General features: G+C 38.8%; 1 protein-coding gene across 8 annotated transcripts in view; it reads right to left on the bottom strand.

Moving 5' to 3' along the window:
- Window positions 1-24,270, bottom strand: part of LOC131685359 (low-density lipoprotein receptor) — a 993,025-nt gene that overhangs the window by 209,078 nt on the left and 759,677 nt on the right. The window lies entirely within an intron of this gene.

Consider the following 24,270-nt stretch of genomic DNA (forward strand, 5'->3'; position numbering starts at 1 on the left):
TATGTGCGACAGCAAAAAATGCCGAAATAGAAGATCAATTTCCGCAATGAAGTGTAGTACCAAGTCTTCGCTTTGTTTTCAATTGTTAGGTTTAGATATCGGGTGCTGTATTTGTTGCAATCTCGAATTTTTTAGTTCGATTTTGGCTTCCAATTTAAAAAATTTCGGGAATGCTACGCAAAATGGAATGTTTTTAGTAATATGGAAATGATTTTTAAATGATAAATAAATTTACTTTATTGTTAAAAATGTAAATAAATTTTACGTTAATAAAACATGTTCAAATATGAAGAAATTAATCCTCTCAGATAAAACAATGCGTATTACCCCCGCACATTAATGTGCGATGAAGCTACGGCATAACGTCGCCAAAAAAATTTGAACGGATATAATCAACCCGCGTTTCCATACTGATTCTTTTTCTAAGAAAACACTGTTGTAGAATCATCACCGACGCAGCTTCCTCTGCCTGCAGTGTTTTTGCGCTACACTTTTCGAGTGTCTTCTGCGAAGACTCGGTATAGCTTGACTTGATTGAACAACGCAGTCCCTTCAAACAGCATCAGCATGGTTGCTTTTCCCGATTCTGATCGGCTCGCCATCGATACTGAAATGGTTCGATCAGCAATCCAGTAGAAAAAAGCATCCTCCGAAGCCGGTCCGAGTCCGCGTGAGTACTATCTTGAAAAAATGCTCGGACATCTTCACGGCACCACTCACTCGCGCAACTTTTCTCTATGTCGCTTCAACGGTAAACGTTTACAGTGAACTGGAAGTGTTCGTCACTATTCCCAGTTTCAAGAAAGGCGACAAGGGTAACGTTGGAAATTGCTTCGCTCAGGGTTGAATCAAAGCTAATTGAGTTAATTTCAATCCTAGCCGTTCAATGAAACCCAACCTAACGAACTTAATGTCATTTAGTGTGTATAACATGTGCAACAAACTTCAAGTGGATGCGTCATACAGAGATTTATGTTCCGCATTTGATAAAGTGGACGGCAATATCCTGATCCTTAAACTGAAAAAAAACTTGGCTGCACGACTAGGTTCTGTGGCTGGCTTCGTATCTCTTTCATCGTTAAGTTGCTGTTTCGGTTGGCATTGCCTCATCTCATTGCTTTCCGAACAGCTCTGAAGTTCCGCCAGGTGGTACACTCGGACCACTGCTATTTTCGCTGCTCATTAACGTGATTGTTATTTTAAGTCCTAGTGGCAAACTCTTTTTATGACTGGCGATTTTAAAATATATTTCATAATTCGTAAACAGCCTGACTGCCTGCTACTACAAACCGTTCTGGATACTCTCAACAACTGGTGTGCGCGAAGTGTGGTGGTTTTGTGCATTCTCAAATGCAGTTCCATCAGCTTCTGTCGCACTAGACACACCATTTTTTCTGATTTTTGATGGATGGTATAACGCTTCCATACGTTGCTATTGAATTTTTTTGTCGATCAGAATTCCAGTTCCGGAGTTACATGTTGAAGAGTGCGGTCATACAGCAAATTTCAAAATAAACTGGCGCGATCATGGTGTCCAAATGATGTAATATACATTAAAATGGGTGCAACGATAAGTGGGTTTGCTGGCCTAGATCACCAATGACCAATCAAAGTAGCCTTGACCGTATTGGTCAGCTAAGACGGTTCTGGATGCCCATAGGGAACCCGTCAACTCCTAAGTTAATGTTACACCTATTTCTCAGCGAATTCTTGACCAATTTTTACAAACTTGATCCCAAGATTCAATATTCTGATTTCATTCATATCTGAGGCGGGTCAATTGAATTCATATCTGAATCGTTCCGGAAAGTCATATTGGTTACTGATGACACAACGGAATTACACATACAAACCGGTACAAACGTAATACTTAAAAGGTCTAGAGATTAACGACGAACAATTAAAGTAAACAGCGAAATTCAGGCGAAATCATCTTAGATCTTCAGGTGCTCGCCTAAATGTAAGCAATGACACAGTTGCTGGAGGGTTTTTAACCATTTTGGTATCATTATCCATCCAAACATCGGAATAGTAGAATTCCATAGGTGACCACCCTCTGCAACTCATATCTCCAGTTCCCGAAACCCGAAAAATTGATGTGACATTTCTGGTCACATTCATACCTACTCACACCCGCTCTCCACTAATTCCATTCGCATAATTCTCACAGTGATGCTACCGCCATTCCAATCATTGTTCCCAAATACAAAAGCGAATAATGGCGCCCATCACAAAGCAATTTCACACCGCACAAATTACGATGATTCGCCCATTCCCGTCACAAATGGGTGACTTTGTCAACCGACAAACGCGGTACCACAAACGCACGCACGTATACACACACACATGCTACAACAATAACAACAGCCAGTCACTACGAGGGAGTCGATTAATCTTTATTTGCTTGTTTCCGCCTTTCAACATTGCCGCTTTGATGCTATCCCAGCCGGATCACAAAATTCTTTTTTTTTCTCCCCCGGATAGTAGTTAGCTCTAGAGCTTAGCCTATCTGGATAGAGCGAATGCTGATTCCGAGCTCGGCCGGTTAGGCAGGCGAGAATGGCAATATGTGTTCCGGCTGGCTTTGCTAACCCCCAAACCTGCGCGGCCTTAAAACCAACACCCGCCCACGTGAGTGGTGGTAGGTTTTGAGCTCCGAAATCATCAGAAAAAGACGACCTGAATAGAGGAGGGATTATATAAATTTACAGCAGCTGCTTTGCTCAGTGACAAAAAAGTCATAAATCAAGATCTTTCTTCATTGTTTGCTTGGAGCGGATTCACGGAAAGAACTTGGCACAGTTAGACAAATTATTTAATTCAAAAACTTTTTCGTTGGATCAACGTTTCGGTTGTCGAATGGGGTCTTCTTCAGCACAGTTAAGATTTTTTTTTCAATTTCTCCAAAACGTTTCTCTGGGTGTGGTATCCTGTCAGTGCTCATATGACCTAGGAACAGAATTGCTCTTAGAAATAATCGTAAATTACTCACACCCTTTTCCCATTAGAGTGGTAACAGCGAAGCCAACCCCTGCTGATCCTAACGGTTGAATATAATTTTTGTTCAATAGCATTCTTTGCTAGAAGCGCTCACTCATTCACCGGCATACACATACACTCACACAGATTCAAGCTTTGTCAAAGACGGGAGGAGGAGAACGACGACGACGAATGTCCCATTTATTGTCGCTTTGTGTGACAGTAGTCCGTAGGACTAAAGCGCCTTTCCTCGTACGGGCTTTTGCCTGCCTCCCGCTGACGACGACGACGACGACGACGGCGTTGCGAACGAGATCTGAACCGAAAGCCCATCCCTCCGCCAAACGATGGAACGGATTCAGACGAGTGCAGAGTTGAGCTTTAAATTTAGTGCCATTTTTGGGAGGAGGCTCCTCGTAGAGAAAACAGCGCGCTTTCCCCACTATTCGGTTCAAGTTTTATTGCCCTACGTCCATTTGAGCTCCTGGCTCGTTCATTCTGTGCGCCTGGTTTTTGTTTTTCCGGGCTAGGGAAGAGAGAGAGAGAGAGAGAGAGAGAGAGAGAAAAAACAGCATCAGCGTAGGCCGAAAAGGGGTAGAGTTTCCTGGACAACCGTACCGTATCCGGATGGAAAACCTGATTCAAGTGGAAGTGGAAAAAGCCGGGATCAGAATGGAAGCTACTCAATTGAATCAATTTGGTGAGAATTGATTCCATTCGGAGTAATCCAAGGATGAAGATCCGCCTTAATTGACCGCTACAAAGGCACTTTTCGATTCGTCGGTTGAAAATTGAGCAGCGCGCTGTTCGATTCGGTGTGGTGGTGATCGGAAGATGAAAGTCACTACTACGAAGCTTGAATATGACAGTTGTCGTTTTATCGATGTGGAAAAGATACGGAAAAACTGACATGATTCAAATATCTGTCTTTTGAATTTATTTGGAGGAAAGGTTTAAAAGCATTTGCTGGTCATGAGACTTGTTGTCGGAAATAATGGAATGGAATTGGCAGAGCAAGGATGAGTGTGTGTGTGTGTGTGTTATAAAAAATATCACATCAATTTCTTGGCAGCGGCTGAAATGATTTGCCCAAATTAAGGTTGTGGGGTTCGGGAAACGGAGATATGAATTGATGAATGAGGTCACCTATGAAATTCTGTTATATACCAGATACAACATGGAAATCAAAGTGGTTAAAGATCTATTAACCCTTTTGGCTGTTTCGTAATTTTTCACTTTTAGGCGAATCTCTAAGACGGATTCGCTTTAATTTCAGAACTTTAATAAACTGTTGTTTTAAATCTTACTGAAGACGAAACAAGAACACATTTTTGTAGCCATAAAATAGGCTTGTATTTTTGGAGAATGATGAATTTTTTTTCGAGAGTTGTCCTACTGGAGCTGTACAGCTAGGGTCTCGGAAGGGCTCCCCGTCAGAATCACTCGCTACAATTGCAGACGAGACGGGAAATGTCACCCACTAAAACACTGCTTAAGACCAATTGCAGCGGGCCGTGATTCTATATGTAATGTTCATTGTACGACTATACTTCACGACCGCGTGTATCATCGCGAAGGGATCGAGCGTTTCGAATTCTATCACTAGGCGGCGCTAGTGAGAATGCATTTTTTTCCGACGTAATATTACGTACATTCCACTAAGACCTCCGTTTGCGTATATATTGTGTTTCTCAGGAATTTTAACCTACAAAGTAGTTCATCCAATAATTCGGAATTCTTCCACTATGCGGCGCTAATTATTCACAATAGCGCCCCATAGTGACAATAACTTTGTTCAACATACTCGATATAAAGTTCCTGATATTTAAGCAAATCAATGTCTCCAACAAATTGCAACAATTGCTTATGATATCATCCCATTTGGTCTGGGTTCAATCCCAGCCGAGGTCGTTGAGATTTTTCTGAGGTGAAAAAATATATGGTCACGCCTTCCTTTGGAAGAGAAGTAAAACCGTTAGTCCCCGGTCCATGAGTTTGATGGGTCGTTATCTAGTCCAGATAGTCGTCACCTCTCTGGCGTCGGTGTTTGGCCTCGAAGCTGGAAATAGGTCGAAATTCTGCTACTTTCGCATTGAATTGCCCACTTGCGCATCAAAAAAGTAATAAACAAAACTTTTTTGATGCGCAAATGGGAAATTCGATGCGAAAGTGGCTGAATTTGATGAATATTTTCTCTCTCCAGTTTTAGTATTTCCCGCTTCGAGGCCAAACACCGAACCAAAATATTGCTAGATCCGTCAAAATACTACTCGATAACTCAGGTTCGGTCGGAAAAACAGAGCGAGTGACCCTAAACGAGCAAGCGAGTTGTTTCGGTGTGTGCTTTTTACACAGCAGTATCGTGTCTATGTGCCCGCTCGGGAAGTGGAGATCGACGGTGTGGTCACCACAACAAAACATTTTTTATTTTATTTTTTTAGATTAAACTCGCCGTTTGTGCTTAAGACTCTGACATCAGCAAAAACTAATTGTTTAAACACTGCTTTTGTCGCTAACAAAAAAGGGTACAAATTTGTATTCTTTATTATTTGCATGAAATTGTTAATTAATTTCAATATTTAATAATATTTGCGAATTTTAAGCACACAAGATAGTTCTTACCGATAAAAAGAAAAATGTTCCATGTGTTTCTGATAATTGGTCTGGGCTGTACTGTGTATCCTTATAAACAAAAATAACCACTTTGCTGGAGCATTGTTGTATTGTTCAAAAAATTTTCTAAAAAATTACTTTTACGAGACTTTAATTAGAGTGCTCCCTAGTGCTGCCCAGAAAAATAATGAATTTTTGAAAACTCAATCGGCCCACCCCTGAGTTGATTTCTAGTCCCACCAGGAGTATTTGCTCCAAATTTGAAGCAAATCGGACAAGTCTAGCTACCGGACCAACGTGCCTGAAATTTGCATGGGATTTTTCGGTGATTTACATAGAGAAAACCCACTAGCTCGCATTTTCGCTGCTAGCTGGCGTTGTATACATCGTATTATCACTGTAAGTAAAAATTGGAAGGATAGTTTCATAGCCTACAACTTTGTCGAAGACTGCTAGTCAAGCCGGTCTTCGTTAAAAGAAGTTAGTTGTTAGATCCCACGCAAAACTGACTCAGACATCACTTCGCTAAAAGTTTAATAACTTATTTTAACAAAGTCGGATTGACTAGCAGTCTGCGACAAAGTTGTAGACAATTGAATTATTTTTCTTATTTTCACTTACAGTGATAATACGATGCATACAGTGCCTCCTAGCGGCGAAAATGCGAGCTAGTAGGTTTTCTCCATGCAAATTGTCGAAAAATCCTATACAAACTTCAGGCACGTTGATCCGGTAGCTAAACCCGTCCGATTTGCTTCAAATTTGGAGCGAGTACCCCTGGTGGGATTAGTAATCGAGTCAGGGGTGGGCCGATAGGGCTCATTTTTTTTTTTCTCTTGTCACTCTAGTGCTCCCCTTAAGGAAGTAAACAACAGCTTGTATCATGTCTGCATGCCCGCTCGGAAAGTGGAGATCGACGGTGTGATAACCGACGCGGTACCTTCTTGTTTTCTGAAAGACTCCAATACTTGGGACAGTGAAAATAATTGATTGCAAGCAATTGCGTTCAGTACATATCTCAAAGAATAAAATAATTTATTCTTTTTTTGCCTCTCTTCGAGAGACCTTTGCCGAGCCAGCTATGCGAAACTTTGTCCTCTTGGATCAGTTTCTTCTACCTGATCTCCTTGTTGTGCCGCAGGTCATAAATACCTTAATTACAAACAGATGGGCCATACATTCACCTATTGTAGCAATAATGCACCGAGTTGAAACCGCGGATAGAATCATAAAGTAGAGCAGTTAAAAAGTGTCCTTACTGTGAAGAAATTTTACACGATTTCTCGACATGTATCGAGTATGAATCGTGGGAAGAAAACCCGAAGCGCTCCCAGGAACGTTCGAAGTGCTTTTTTCCAGAAATACTAAAGATACCTACATCATCAGCCATTCTAAATCGTTTTGCTTTTTTACTCTATGAGCTGTGTGATACTGACGAGCTCCACGAAGCAACATCTTCCGCAGGGTCCAACAGTTCTAGAAATAGGAAAAATATTTAATTTCCCAAGTCACATAGAAAAAGTACGAAGGTGTCTGAACTGATGCAAAACCAAAGCAAATTGCTCCTACTCAGGAGAAACTTGCAGAAAAAACGGAACTCTCAGTACTTACTGAAACACTTTTTGGCGTGTACCTTTGTTTCGATCAAACATTTTCTCCCGTGCGGGAGTAATTGAACTATCTGTCATTATGAACTGGCATTTCAAAACGTTCAATATTTCTGGACGTCTTAAAAAATTTCATGTGACTTTTATCTCAACAGTAGGAAAATTTTGGAATGTGTCATCATGTCGATTCTTTCAAAATTTTAATGAACCGTTTAAGATGTTGTGTACTTTCCTTATGAAATACTTTGCCAGCTTCCGTCAGCTATAATTTTGCTACAAATCTGTACTTGTATTGAGAAGACTCCAAACAATATTATTTGCTGTGCAGATTTTATGCAGACATATTGTCTACATGCCCGCTCGTAATGTGGAGACCAATGGTGCATTTACCCACGCGGAGGAGTGATTTTGGGGAAATTCATTCTATCGAATTGATCTCCTCTCGATATTAGAAGTTGAGGTTGAAGTTGTCGCTTTCTAACTTAGAATGAAAAGCAAGGACCTTTTCATTACTTCCACCTACATTCTCCTTAATCCCTCGGTATAAAAAACTTCGGAATATCATGGAATACCCACCGCATTTCTCAGCCCAAACGCGTTGGGGTCCCAAATAACTGTGCAAAATTTGGAGTTCGATTGGTTTTGACACGGAGTAGCGCATTGCGTTTGAAATTTGTATGGAAATTAGAATGTGAAAAACTACTTTTTTGCATTTTCAATTCTTCTGTAGACTACAATTCTTCCTGCAGTATGCCAAAAATTAGCTAAAAGTGTAGTCCAGGATAAGCTGAACAGCTTTGCTGAAGGATGTGTGGTGTTAGAATGTCTCTAAAACAAGGTATAGCTGTTCAAAGTTCGTTTCGATGTTGTTTCGAAGATTTTGTTAGAGGGAATCATCTTATCATACGCCACTGAAAAGTCTCATGTGATCAAACTTACTTCGGTTATCCAAGATACCCCATTTTACGGTATTCTGAATTTTAGCCGGAGGGTGTGGCAGGGGGTTACTCCCCTCACATATCGCACCGCTATCCCCACACTTCACCTCTCCCCTCCATCAAACCCATCTCAGATCCCCCTCTCAAAACTCTTTCATTCCCATAGCCTTCACCAGCCAGGCATACCTAAATAAGACGCCGTTGAACTAATGCTGATTAAGCTAATTGAGCACGATATTTTTTTTTTTGATTCAAGTATTTCAGCGACATCGACAGCCATGGATTCATAAATTAGTTATAGGAGAGGCGATCCTTTCCGACACTAACTTAGTGACATTGACGCTAGCTGAAAATGGAAACGATTTATGTTGCTGAGCAAACGCCTAGTCCTGCGTGGTGTCTTGGAAGAAAAAGAGTTCTGATTTAACCCCTTCATGGCCATGTTGTTTGTGGACAACAACGTTTATAAACAGCTATAACTTTTGATTGATGCAAGATTTGGTCACAAAAACAAGTAAGGCTATTGGAGGCGTTTCGAGTTCCTCTCATCAGAATCCGACACTAACTTAGTTAACTGATTGAGCTAGCACCGGATTGATGCTAGCTCCAAAAAACGAAAACACGATTTGTGTTTCTGAGCAAACCTCTAGTCCTACGTGATGTCCCGTAACAAAAGAAGTTCTGTTTAAGCTGATGAGAATTAATGAACCCGAAACTTAGTTTGGCTTAGCAGGCCAAGGCTAATAAATATGACTATTGCTTTTCATTTGAGTACTAACAGTTACAAGGATCAGCTCTAGAATTGAAGTTATTGCAATTAGTCTGATTAGATTCCGATGGAGCAGTGCTGCCAGGAACAGTTTACGTTGGTGGCGGAAATTGAATTTTTCATATATCGTTACGTTATGTTATTATTGAAAACTGATAAAGCTTATCACTTTAGACTGTCTTCGGCTACTTTTTTCACATAATTCGACTATTGTAAATACTCTAGGAGTATTGTGTTGAGCATTTTAGGTTAAAAATTGAACAGCTTCTAGCACTGCGAGGGAAGCACCTACCTTTATAAAAAAAGGCTTTTCGTGTTTCTTGACCCCACCGTTTTCAAGGAAAGATAGTTTTGAAACCCTACCTGCACTAGAAAAAAGTTGGGCATGAAAGGGTTAAGCCGATGAGAAATAACGAACCGAGAGTTAGTAAATGGCGCTTCGAAACAAATTGTGTTTTATTCCTATTTCGTTGAAAGTCGCAGCAACGCGCGAAGGGTATTAGCTAGTATACTATATTTCTGGAGAAAATTTAGAATAGGACGTAGGTAACATTGAGAGTCTCACTTTGTTTACTTTCTGTTTCGATTATTACGATGTTCGTCGCGAGCGGTTGACTCTCGTAGAGCTCTCTTCGAGTCGGTTAATTTTCATCATTTTCGGCACAGTTTACTGCCTCCCGATTATCAAAAGTGTGAATAACGGTGCAATTTCACGACTATACAAAGTGAAGTGGCTTATAAAAGCATTTTTCGGCATATTTTCGACAGACGCGAGTGGTGACAGTTTGTGAAAATCGAATTCCGGCAAATGAAAAAATATCTTTTCCTCGCATTACGGGCCGTCGCTTCCCAATACAAGGACAATATAAGTGCACAGAAAATGTCTAGAAACACAGTGTAAATTGTAAAAATAGCGAAAAATGGTTTTTCAGAGAAAAAAATTCGATTCGAAAAGTGAAAAAAAATATGGCAAACATATTCAAATAGTTGGCGTTTCACCAGCGTCTAGCGACTACCAGGTGTCGCCCCAAAATTCTTCGCCAGAAAAATAGGTGGCAAACCAGCTCAGCTAAATTTCGTCCGCGTCCCTTGTCACCTATTTTTATTTAGTGATTCATCGGCGGTGCTATCTTTGAAAATAAGCCGCCTTGGATATTCAACTGTTTTTTTACTTTCTTATTTTATTGCAAATCAGTAGAGGTTTTGAATCTTTTATATTCGGGATTGCAGATATTTTGTCGCATGTAAATTTTGGGTGTCCGTTGATGTGATGGCGCTGTAAGGGAACACGTTTCTGCCCGTCGGCAAACTAATTTCTATTTTTGCTTAGGGTTTGTTTTACCAACGGAGGAACTGATCCACAGAGCATTCAATGTGCTTAGGGAAAACAAGTGACCTTATTTGAGTGGAATGATGACTTCAATCATGTATAAGGTTTGAGAATTGACAATTGGCGAGAGGGATCGGGGACCGGTTGGCAATTACCTTCAGTTATGTTAGCACGAAGAATAAGTGTTTTGCTGTCATTTTCATTGGTTAGCTTTCAATTCTATCTCATGCCTCCACGCGAGTCTAAGTCTATTGATGACATTTGGTCCTTAGACCGGCGAAGACTGAGAGCTATCAGCCTTCTGCCGATAGTAGCAGAATGAGAGTGTGCGAACAGATCTAGCCGAGAAAGCAATGCCGTAAAAGTTGTTCGGATATCAGCTCCAATAAGACTTTAATTTGACTAGTATCGATGATCGCGGATCAATACGTACTGAAAATTCGTCTCGTCTGTTTTAATGAATATAATTTCAAGTTCCGTTATTGGTAACAAGCCCGTCCATCAGGTTAACGATCCTCTGTATTTCCCTTCAATGTTCGATATAATCATTCGTATACGTGTATTTCACAAACCATCCGATATTAGAAATAGGAAACATATAACGTGTATAACGTGTCATCACTCGGTAATTTGTAACCCAAAAAATATATCGTAGAGAAGGAATAGCGAAGTTAGTCTAAATAATGTCGCAATAAATAGTGATCCGGTCCATTAAGCAGATAAGATTAATTTTTCTGGGCAATACTCCCACGATCGGCTGTGTGCAGTTGAAATTGCTTTTGTTTAGAAAACATAGGATACTCTCGGTAGCCAGCTACCCAGATTTTAAAAGAATAAAAAACTAAACAAGATCTTATTTTTCGAGCGATCGTGTTCTCGAAAACTAACTGAACTACAAACTAATAAACTATGCTTTACAGGTCGCATCGCTTGCTTGGAGCGAATCCTAGACCCTATTTCCTTCCAAACCACAAACTCCGCGACACCTATGGAAGAGTCTGATGAACCTTCTGTATAAGATTCCTCATTTTATTCAAGCGATCGCCGGGTAAAATCAGTACCGACACGATAGAAACCACGAAAAAATTCGTCGCGTGATTGAATATTATTAAAAAATATAAGCAGTGCTCCTTATAGCCGGCTATCCGGAGTTCAAGTTGCTTATTTTGCTAATCGTATTAATACAACAAATGATAAATTTCCCAAATTCTCGGCAGCCGCCTGCCCAGAGCAATTATTACATGATAACGCTATTGGCACACTTACTAACAACTCTCCCCTTCCCGTGATACATGTGGAGATGCAGAGGATTCCTCGGTCTCTAGTAGCAACATGTATCGGACTAACATTCCTTCCTTTCCCAGAAGATCTGCATTCGGATGTGACCGGCGTCGGTATTGATCAGCATGCAGGGATCAGAATAGATTGTACAATGTGGCTCATCATGTTATTCCCAAGCATGTTGTTCCAATCAACATTTTGCAACCTAATTTGGTTCTGGTCAATAACGGAGTAGCAACTACGGGCGATCTCTTATGCTTATGCTTATGCTTTCTGTTTCGATTATTACGATGTCACTTTACTGCCAATGATCGCATATCAGTCCCATAAAGATGGGAAATCCCATAGAAAACGGGACAATTACGCGATCATGGGTAGTATAACACTTGCCACTAATTTTTCAGTACATACCGAAAACCGATTGTTTTTACGAGAATATTATGCAGAGTTCAGTACTAAATGCGGTCGAAAACAATTTACTTCTTAGTGGAGAAAAATACTTTAATTTTCTCCACTAAGGAAAAATATAGCATAGTGAAAGTATAGTGCATGAGAAAGGCAGATTTGCACCACTAGGTGGATTAAAACAGGTTTTTTCTTATGAAGCCTTGTATAACAGTCAATTTGAAATAACTTTCTTGTTTCTCATAAGTATGTACTTTTTTTTTAATTGTTATGTGTCTAAAGAGCGTGTTTGGTTATATCACCTCTATCTCAACAACTAAAAATTTACGTTTCTCATATGTTAAAACAAATTAAGCTCGAAAAACTGTTACATTAGGTCTTTAATTTGGAACTAGTTTTTCTCAAGATCGACACGCACGTACAGACATTGTCCATATTTGTCGACCTGAGTTAATTGATCATTGAAAGAATTCTTGAAAATTTGAGTGATTTCTTTATATTTATTATATAAAAAGCGTTAAAAAATTGATTTTTTTTTCGAAATTATAAAGTCAGACTTTTATGTTTCGATTTCGTCTCATCAGTAGTTGGCAGACCTTCTTGGCCGCCAACTAGATACTAAATGCAATAAAACGTCACATTTTGTGTGTGATTGGTTAAACGGTAAAGCGACTGTCAAGAGATTCTGGTTTCTCGGTAAAGCCGTAGCGAAATTCGAAGTTTCAAAAGCTTCAAGTTGGCGCCCGATACAGTTTGTCGGCTACTGATGAGACGTAGTCAAAACACACAAATTCGACCAGCTGCATTGATTGTCATAACATTTTTCGAGTATTTTTTTCTTATAGTTTTTTTTTATCACAAATCATGAATTGGATATGCTTGCTAAGGTCACAACCCTAGTGACAATCGAGGTTTTATGGTAGTTTTAAAGCCACTAATAAAACTTAGATTGCGCTTCAATTGCTACTTGTGAATCCTACACCTACTGCGGAGGGATTCCATGAGAAACCGGCCGACCGCAAAATATGACCATCGTCGATTCGAACGAAACTTTGCAGGTGTGTTCGCTGTATGAATCTCCATGATATTCTCTGGCAAATGGAATATTTTGATACAAGACTAATGTTTCAAAAGGGCGTAAACGTTTCTACGTGTAGAAATTTCAATTTTTTTTTGTTCGATTGCTGTATTTTATACAGCAAAACTATCTGAGAACAAGTTACAGGGAATGAATACTTCTATCCGAAAAAAATATACACTGAAAAAAATGTTGTGTCATTTTTCAAAAAACAAAAATTTAAGTTAAAAATTCAAATTGCGAAAAAAACCCATTTTTTTAAATTTTTTATATTTTGAAAACAAAACCTAAAGAGAAAAAAAACATTTTGAATGTGATTGCATGATGGAGAAAAAATCGCTAAAAAAGTTTTTCTAACAATAACTTCGTACATGTTTTGCCTTTCTCATATAAAGAAAGGCTATGCAATCACTGTAAAAATCGACTTTTTAACCGAGGCCCGGAGGGCCGAGTGTCATACACCATTCGATTCAGTTCGTCGAGATCGGCAAATGTCTGTGTGTGTGTGTGTGTGTGTATGTATGTGTGTGTATGTGTGTGTGTGTCATTTAAACTCACACAATTTTCTCAGAGATGGCTGAACCGATTTTCGCAAACTTAGTTTCATCTGAAAGGTATAACGCTCCCATAAGCTGCTATTGAATTTTTAGTTGATCCGACTTCCGGTTCCGGAGTTACGGGTTGAAGAGTGCGGTCACACAGCAAGTTCCCATATAAACTGGTACCACCATGATGTTCAAATGATGTAAAACATATTAAAATTGATGTAACATTTCTCTAGTTTGCGGGTCTGGATCACTAATGATCCATCAAAGCTGCTTTGACCACATTGGCCACCTATGACGGTTCATGACGCCCCCGGGGAACCCGCCAAGTTCCTAAGCTAATATCACACCCATTCCCCAACGAATTCTCTACCGATTTTTACAAACTTGATTTCAAATGAAAGATACAGTAATGCCATTGACTGCTGCTGAATTTCATTCGGTTCTGACTCTTGCTTCCGGAGTTACAGGGGTGTTAGTAAGGATACACTGGAATTTCCCATATAAATCGGTACAATCGTAATACCTCAGAGGCTAAAAACTATTGAAATGGTCACCAAATAACTTCTAATCGCAGATCTAGATCACTGATTGCCAATCAAACATTCTTTGAATATATTGTCCACTATCGACGATTCCGGAAGTCCGGAATTCCGGGCATATTCCACAATTAAAGTCAAATCGGTTTTTCGGTGATGACTGAACCGATTTTCTCAAACCAAGTCTCAAATGGAAGGCAAAATATGCAGTTGAGTATTGCGTCGCCGCCCCCCCCCCCATCTTGCCCTTACATCTCCCTCCTTCATCACTCCCCTCCCCTTGGACCACCCTCACGCCCGCATTTCCTTCATCCATCCCGTATACCGAAATAAGATGAAGGATTTCTGACGCATCCTCCACTCCCACTCTACTAACCCCCCATTCCCTACACGTTCAAACCCATTCCACCAACCTTTCCAAATTATAATCACATGAAGATAACATTGAACTCATGCTTATTAAGCTAATTAAATATTATTCTTTTGCCTTTCTCATATAGAAAGGTTATGCAATTGCTTCAAAAACCGATTTTCTAACCGAGGCCCGGAGGGCCGAGTCTCATATAACATTCGACTCAGTTCGCCGAGATCGCAAAATATCTGTGTGTATGTATGTGTGTATGTATATGTGTATGTATGTATGTATGTATGTATGTATGTATGTATGTATGTATGTATGTGTGTATGTGCGGATTTGTTAACAAAATGTCCACATCGGTTTCTTGGAGATGGCTGAACCGATTTTTACAAACTAAGATTCAAATGAAAGGTATAATATTCCCATAGGTTGCTATTGAATTTCATTTTCAACCGACATCTTGTTCCGGATTACGAGTTGAAGAGTATGGTTACAAAACAAAATTTGTTGATTTGTCCACATCGGTTTCTCGGAATTTTCTGAACCGATTTTGACAAACTTGATTTTAAATGAAAGGTCCATCAGCTGCTGTTGAATTTTGTGTGGATCCGAGTTCTGGTTCCTGAATTACAGGGTGATACGTGCGATCACGCAGCAAATCCCGATTCTAACGAATTCTGCGATGAATTGGTGAGGTGATTTTTTCCAAAATATAAACACAACTGTTGAATTTGTAGATCTAGGTCACCAACAGTCATTCAAAGTCTCTTTGGCCACACTGGCCACCATCGACGGATCCGGAAGCATCCAAATTCAGAATAACGGTTATATTGGTTTTTCGAAAATGGCTAGAACGATTTGATCAACTTAGTCTCAAATGAAAGGTGTTGCGTCCCCGGAAACTGATATTAAATTCCATCTCCATACGACTTCCAGCACCGGAGTTACGGGTTGTGGAGTGCGATCACATAGAAAACTCCGATTCAAACCGATACCTCGATGAATGCAAAAAGGTGCTCTTATATATACTCACCAAGTGTAATAAGAATGAAAGACATTTCCATAATGTTATATTGTACGAACCAGCTATTAAATCATAGTTTGGAGAAATGAGAAAGGCACAATTGCACCTATAGGTGGATTAAAACAGGTTTTTTAAATTTCATACTAATTGACATACAGAATTGTAATTTTATTACAGAATATAATTTTAAGCACCATTTAAAATCAAAATGCATTTAACAAAAATCTTCCAAAATGCGATAGTTTCCGAAATATTTGGAATTTTGCTCCATCAAAAACAATTAATTCGTGTAACTATGCTCTTTTTAAAAGTTATTCGCCTTACCCTATCATAAAATGGCAATAAATTAATGTTTATCGTTTTAAAGACGTAAAAGCAACTTTTTAGTGTATTTGGATCATGGAGAAGTTTTCAATAAAAAAGTTTTCCTAACAACTTTTGACATATTTTTATAATTTATACTATTTGCAGTCAAAAATACAATTTTCTTTTTGAATATGATTCTAAACGCCATTTTAAATCAAAATGCTCATAACAATATTTTTCTGAAATGTAATAGTTCACGAGATATTTTAACTTTTGTTTTAACAACACAATTATTTTATTTTATTACGACCTTTTCAGAAGTTATTCACGTTTCTCCATCAACAATAATAGGTTTTTCAAAAGGCCTATAAAATTCCCTGTAACTTTCTCTTTGATATCAAGGCGATATTGTGAAACATTTGGAAGTTACATGAAAACAACCAAAATATGATTCAACTATATAGTTTGCAACGAAATGAAATCAATCACTGAACAAACAGACTCCACAAAGCAAAGCTAAGCACAAATCCGTCGAAGCCGCCTGCAAGGTATGCTAACCGAGAAGCTTGCCCCGTCCCATCACAATCATCAACATCCGATGAATGCGGTGTGGTGATGATAATGCACCGCTGATGGTCCTCTGTCGCGTCGACGTCGTCGTCGTCGTCGTCATCAGTGTGTTGTCACCTTGCTCAGCTGAAGGTACGTTCGTAGAAGTGAGTGATGAGTTTGCGCTCAAACCGAACCGGTTAAGGAATTGAGTGGTCCTGAAGAAGGAAATTGTATAACTTTTATGGATACATTGATACGACGAGGCATTGTTGGGGGTGAGAACTTGTTGAGGGAATATGAACCGCTGCCGTCGCTGCCCTACAAATACACACACAGGACAAAAACTCTCGCTACAACACATGACGAGAAATGTAATATTGAAAGTTTTATTACAGAATCGTACCGACCTGTTGTATGATTGTCATCCTGGGTTTGGATCCGGAAGGTGAAGCAAAAAAAGCGAACGCAACAAAAAAAAAATGCTTTCAAAAGGTGAATACAGCAACAAGCTTCTTCCGTCTCCGGCCGGCTGCACCATCAGGGCTTCGATGGCACGTTTCACGTTGATGGCGTTCGAAGTCGTATTGGTTCATTGCATTTTTTTTTTCGTACAGTACGTACGTTTTTTCCTGCTGCTCAGCAGCTGCTGGTGCTGGTGGAAAGGAAAACTACTTCCGAGTTGTGGAGATTCGATTATAACTTAAATGTGATTGGCTGTTCGCAGTGAGTGGCTCCCTTTGCCATTTTGCCTCGGAATTGGTGTGCTCTGTTCCGCTTTATATTCCATTATGGCGAGATATACGAGTTTAATGTTTTATATGGCGCGGATAATTAGTTTTTTCGGAGTTTATGAACTCGTTTTCGATCACTTAAGTGTCTGTTTGTAGTTAGTTAGCTAGTTTGGTGGGTAGTTCTTTCAAAGTTAGGATTCGTTGTGCCGAGAGAATTGGTACAAGAAAACATTCTGCTACTTAGTAAAAAAATTAATAAAAATCGATTAGGAAAAAGAATAAATTTTTTAACAATGATTAGACACCACCGTGCTTAAGAGCCTTTAATAAAGAAATAATAATATTATTTCAAATAATGTATTTCCGCTGATCATGCCCCCCCCCCCCCGCTGGGTTAAAGTACAAAACATTTCACAAATTGAATCAAATCACCATTAGCCTAATGCAGATTGAAATCGTTCTCGTTCACCTCGAATGGCGACCGACCATCCAATCACTCGATTGCTTACTGCGAGGAGCGTGAAGGTTCGCGCGAGAGAATTCAGTAGTAATCGTAAAATAAAATTACCTCAAGTTAGGCAACAACAGTAGCAGGTGGCTTCAATAGGCGTGTTTCGAAATTCAACATTGCTCAACAATTGGTCATCGATGACCAAATTGTTGAGTTAAACATGGCCGCCGCGATTTTTTTCGGTGAGCAAAAGAGAAAGTTTTGCTCTGTTGTGATACAAAACTTCGGATGCAACATTGCACGTTGGAGAGCTGCGACACCCATTCCCCTCTCGCTGCTGAGTAGCAAAGAGAAACTAAAATAAGCTGGTACCAGTGATGCCACATTCTATATTATTTACCGGGAATAAAAAAATCTCACTACTTTTTCAGAAAATTTGTACGGAAATTTACAGCAATAAGTTAATGCAAACGTTTTGCTAGTTGAATAATATTTGGTTAATTTGGGTGTTTTATACATCAACCTTTCCAATCTCGCTTTATTTTTCCGTCAATAATAAATAAAAAACACTGAGTTCTTAGTGCAAAAATCATTTGTTCTATTGTTAAGGTTTCAATAATAAGTTCATTCGCCAGTAAATCATTTGTTTGGAGTAGTCAAATTACAAAATATATTTGTATTACACGCCAAAGAAAAACAGTTTTCGTAAATTTATATATCCTATATACACTTTCTCAATATTACTAGGTATTAGAAATGTCAAATAAAACTATTGTTTTACCATTTTATCTCCAAAAATATGTACCATGCTGTAGTTTCCTTAGACATCATTTTAATCTGTACCTATACAATTCAAATAATCTGCAGCTTTATAGAAACATCTGTACTTTTGGTTGCACTGCGCGGTACGCATACAGATCTGTCAATCGCGCTTCTCATTCGTTCTTGAAATGATGGTGTGGGGCATGCAGTCGGCTGAAATAAATTCCCATTCTCACAACATGTGGTCGGCACCCAGCATGCTATCTCTTTCGCTTCTTTTACCTGTTGTATAAGCTTCTTTCAAGAATGCGTGTACCACCGTCAACGAAGTTTTGGCGTCAGTGTGCTCTTGGACTCGCATCTGGTAGGATGGTTGTTAATTGATGCGCGCAGTTGCATGATAAATAGGGCATTCAAGTTTTCATTGCGCTCAAATGCAGTTTTTCACTATTCTCGGGTTATTTTTGCTATTATCAGTTTCTCGGTTATGGTTTGGCCGATTATCACAAATGCCTCAAATTAAAGGTATGTTTTCCTGCTACAAAATTTCGTACGGATTCGTTGTATGGTTCCGGAAATATAAACTGTTAATCGTCCGGTCACATGAAATTCTCATAGAAGAAGGAACTAAAAAATTCTAAGAAATCGAATTTGAATTTGGGATGACAAATAACTTTAAAATGCATGAAACATCGAGATTTTAACCAAACCATTTTTGGTGTTTAGATCATATGGGCATCCTTCCTATACATTATACGAACATTATCCTGTTTCTCCTACCAGCTGACCAAGACGACCAAACTCAAACCGCTGATTACTGGTTCAAGTTATCGATTTGATCGGTCTTTTCTTTTACAAAATTTTAGAATTCGAATATTGATTTCTTGTATATAGTTGTCATGTCATGTATAATGAAAATGTATTACACTCAGGTTTTTTTTACGCGGGGGATACGTACCGCGTTAATTGGAAAATCCGCGTAAAAAGCCGCGTTAATTCGAAAATCCTCGTAAAAACCGCGTTAATTCGAAAGTTCGCCTAAAAAACTCTCAACACAAGACTTAGCATATTTTTAAAAGTTTGTTTTTTTTTGCACGGATTTCGCAATTAATACGGTTTTTGCAAAAATAAGTCCTTTTGAATGCAAAAGACAGGCTTTTTTCCTACAAAAATGCTGAGTTCTTTTAAATCCAAAGAACTTAGAAGAATTTTGGCAGTTTTTTTGCGCGGATTTCGCAATTATCTCGATTTTTGCAAAAAAAATATGCCTAGTCCTTTTGAATGCAACAGACTTAGAAGATTTTCGGAAAGATGGAAGAGACGGGTCTGGACTCCTTATATCCCGCCCTCAACAATATGGGTATTTTCTGAATGGTCTTGACGAGTAGGTGCCAGAAATTGATTTTGGTGTCATTTTGAAATCCAAGATGGCGACTTCCGGTTTAGCGAAATTCTCTACAACCCATGCAATATGGGTATTGTCGGAATAGTCTTGACGAGTAGATGCCAGAAATGTATGTTTGACGGCATTTTGAAATCCAAAAGGGCGACTTCCGGTTTGGCGAAATTCGTTATAACCCAATAAATATGTGTATTTTCGGAATGGTCTTGAAGAATAGGTGCCAGAAATTGATATTTGACGCTATTATGAAATCCAAGATGGCAACTTCCGGTTTAGCGAAATTCGCTGTAACCCAATCAATATAGGTATTTTCGGAAAGGTGTTAACGAGCAGGTGCCAGGAATAAATAAATAAATAAATCAGCATCTTCAGTCCAAGGTTGTCCATGAAAAATTGATTTTGGAAGCCATTTTGAAATCCAAGATGGTGATTTCCGGCTTAGCGCGATTCTCTACAACTTAACCAATATGAATATTTTCGGAATGGTTTTTGACGAGTAGGAGACAAATGTCGATGTTTGACGTCATTTTGAAATTCTAGATGGCGACTTCCGGTTAACCGAAATTCCTGAATGGAAAATCTGGGCGATCATCCAAAACATCCTCGAATATAAGATCTAATCATAAACCAGCGAAATGTAAAATATTTTTATGTGTGCATCCTGAAGAGTGCGGTGAGAATGGAAATGAGAGAAGAAAGAGATGTATGTAATATGAGTTGGGGGTTTTAATTGATTCAAATTAAACACATTGCTAAAATTCAAGTAAATTCAACTGCTTAATTAAAGCTATTTGTACATCCCATACTGATTGGGTTATAGCGAATTTCGCTAAACCGGAAGTCGCTATCTTAGATTTAAAAATGGCGTCAAAATCAATTTCTGGTACCTACTTCAAGACCATTCCGAAAATATCCATATTGTTGAGGTGCGGGCCATAAGGAATCTTCCAGACCCACGTCTTCCAGCTTTCTGAAAATCTTCTAAGTCTTTTGCATTCAAAAGGACTTAGAATATGTTTTTGAAAAAAAAAACCGTGTTAATTTCGAAATCCACGCAAAAAATAAACTGCCAAAATTCTTCTAAGTTCTTTGCATTTCAAAGGACTTAGAATTTTTTTTCAGAAAAACATCTAAGTCTTTTGCATTAAAAAAAAGAAATTTATTCATTTCAACTACCATCAAAGGCATTTTGAACATCAGTCTTCATTAGATGCACAATATATGTGAAAAACTGGTGCGAGTATTACGTACTACTATTGCACTGGCGGATCGCATTCATTGCAATTGAGTGGCACGTAGCCAGAGGGAAGGAGGGGGAGTCTAAAGGGTAACTCCGCTCCCCCACCACATTTTCGGGAATAATGATAAATGATCACAAATAAAAAAATAATAATTCCAACAAGCGTGTTCTCAAATTGATGTGAAAATGATATAGAATAAATTTAATAGGAGAATGAGCATTGGCAAAATCAAATTCTTACATTGGCGATCCTGCCGGTTATTGTAAAAAGAATCCAGTTAGAATCCCCCACGCGGTTAAATCAAGCAAGGAAAGAGTGAAAGCGTGTAAACTGAAAGGCTTCCCAAAACAATATGGCGACTCGAAAGAAAAAAAGAATTGTGAAAGCGTATAAACCACGTGCCTTTTCATACTAGCAAAATTGCTGCTTGGTCGCCTGTCATGAAAAATGGCTGCTTTGTAGCCTGCAAAGAAAAAACTCAGCAGCCGCATGCATATATTATATTTCGCAAAAATCGCCTTAAGGGCCATCCATATACCACGTGGACAATTTAGGAAAGGGTAGAGGCCACGAGAAAGTCCATGCTTGTCCATTGGGTTTGGGGTGGGGGTATGGGTAATGTCCACGTCGTCATATTTTTGTCTTTTAGGTACCATCCATAAATGACGTAGCATTATATGGGGGAGGGGGGAGTTTTGTATTTTGTGATGATGTGTGACGACAGGGGGGTAGGGGGTCATGTCATGCTACGTAGCTTTTTTAAAGGGGAATAGGGGTTGACTTCATGTCACAACAATCTTACCCGTTTCATCTAACTAACATCGTTTTTGATTTTTAAAAAAAAATTACGGGGACAACGAGGGGGGTGAGGGTTACTGTCAAGCTACGTAATTATCAGGGGGGGTATATAGAATTTTGTGACGAAATGCTACGATGGGGGAGGGGGGTGTTAAAAATCACTCAAAAAATGCTACGTCATTTATGGATCATCCCTTATATAAAAATGAAACAAATTTGTATTGTCATTGGTGTGAGCGGTTATATTCAAATTTTTTCAAGATTTTTAAATAGTCCAAGTGCTTATAACAGCAAAGTATATGCGTGTGCATCACGTGTGAAAATTGAAAACATCTATGAAGACTATTATCGAAAAAATCATAAGAACTCGCACGAAAAAGAATCAGAATTTTTTATCTAGGGTAACTGCTCCCTAATTCATCTTAGCACCTCTATTCATCTCACCCATTTGAACACATTAGTTAGAGCAGTATCTGCTATCTCTATTCAACGCATTAGCTCAAATGGTAGGATGAACAAGGGTACGTTGTGCTCGACTTTTGGCTTCGCTCAAACGCGAGTATTTTACATTTCCCAGGAAAATTTTTTAAACTGTACTGCTTCTTAGGAACGAAGCAAAGATGATGATACCTATTTAAGCGCAATCCACTAACTCTAAGTCGAGTTATCAACGAAATAGTGTGATATCCTGACTAATGAGATGAATAAGGGCTCGTCTACCCTAAATCACTTGATGCAATCATCTGTAACATGGTCTAATCACATTAATTTTGGATTTCATAGCTAGAGGTTGAAATTACGAACCAATTCAAGAATTCAAAGGTTATTTGTGATGAATCTTTGAAATGTAAATATAAAATATCATAAATCGTTGAGATTTGAACGATTTTCATAAGGTTTAAGGGTTCAGAAAAGAGGGGTTTTTTGTCCACGTGGTAAATAAACGGCCCCTTACAGTACGCCACATCGCAATTGAATAAAAAAGCTTGCGCATAAATATCAGCAAAAATACCTTGCCGCAATGAAAACTAGGCATGACGGTTCGGGACAACCACATTATATTCAAATCACAAAACAAATAGTTTTCCTTTTGTTCTAAAATAATAACATCGCATAATTGCATATAATCAATCGTAAGACTAAAACAAAATGGCCGCCAGCATAAAATATTACCGCTACAAAGCTTGGCATGGCAGATCGGGACGATCGCATTGTATTCAGCTAAATGCCTTGAGCAACACGATTTTTTGAGCCATTAATGCATTGCTCGTATACGCACACCAGCGTTAGCAACGACGAGCCAAAGGGCTCATTGATTGCAGCAACCTCGACCGGCCATCTTTTTACTTACGATCGCCTCACAGGTAAGACGTGCTCCTGTGGCTCTCCTTAAAGTGTAATACCGTGATGGGATATTTTCAAGCAATGCAATCAAATTCTCAAATTTTGGTCTACGTGGTTTATGAATGGCCCCTTGTCTCTCTGGTCGTGACAATTTGGTGTATACAGTGCTACCCAGCGGTGAAAACACGACCCATGGGCTTTTCTCATGTAAATTATCAAAAATGGTTCACCAGAAGTTGCCATCTTTGTTTTCAGAATTGCGTCCAAAATCGATCTCTGGTATCTACTCGTAAAGCCTGTTCCGAAAATACCCATATTGATTAGGTTAGAGAGAATTAAGCATTTACCACAAAAATGGGGTAAAATAAATAAAAACAATTGTGGCGAACGTTTCAGTGGCATTCAATTTTTGAACCACAATAAAAATTAATTCACTTCGTAAATATTCTATGGGCATACTTTTTCGATCGATATGCTTCTTTCTATAACACTCAGCAAATGATCAAAAAACTTTTAAGCAGGTTTTCACTTGTTCAACAAATATTTTGGTTGTAGTACAGAACCTACGAATCAATTGTCGACAACCGACCAGTGACGGCAACCGACCAGTTTCCCCTACCTACTACGAAACTATATGAAGTGAAACAACGAGAAAAATGTTAGCCATTCGTTAGGTGTAACATTTTTGTAACAAATAATTCAAAATTATTTAAAGCCATATTTAAATGTTTTTGAAACCAAATTGTTTGTTAGAAATTCAGAGTTTGGTAAATAATGTCTTTGATGCGGTTGGCCAACACGAATCGGTGCCGAAGTGGATCATGTGTGGCTTCAATAATACTGTACAAAGATAATGTGGTCAATCGATAAAACTGATTCAAAACCTTTATAATAACTTTTAAAGCATGTAGAAAATCACAACTAAAATAAGATTGAAACTTCATGAATTCAGAGTTTTTTTTCGGAAGCAATTTTAGTAGATTTACTGAAATTAATATATACTGGTGACTGGATTAAGGTCCATATAAGTTCTAGAATATGAAGTGACCAATTTTACACAAACTCGAATTCAAATTCCAATTAGTTCCAATTAAAGTTAAAAAATTCCTTTGGACAAAAAGAACACCGCATTTAATGTAAAATTTGTGAATTTTACATTCATCAAGCAGTGACCGCTGGCTTATTCTTTGTTCTGGAACTCTGTGGACTCTCGAAAG

The sequence above is a fragment of the Topomyia yanbarensis genome, chromosome 2 (genome assembly GCF_030247195.1).
Source record: "Topomyia yanbarensis strain Yona2022 chromosome 2, ASM3024719v1, whole genome shotgun sequence".
Lineage (NCBI taxonomy): Eukaryota > Metazoa > Arthropoda > Insecta > Diptera > Culicidae > Topomyia > Topomyia yanbarensis.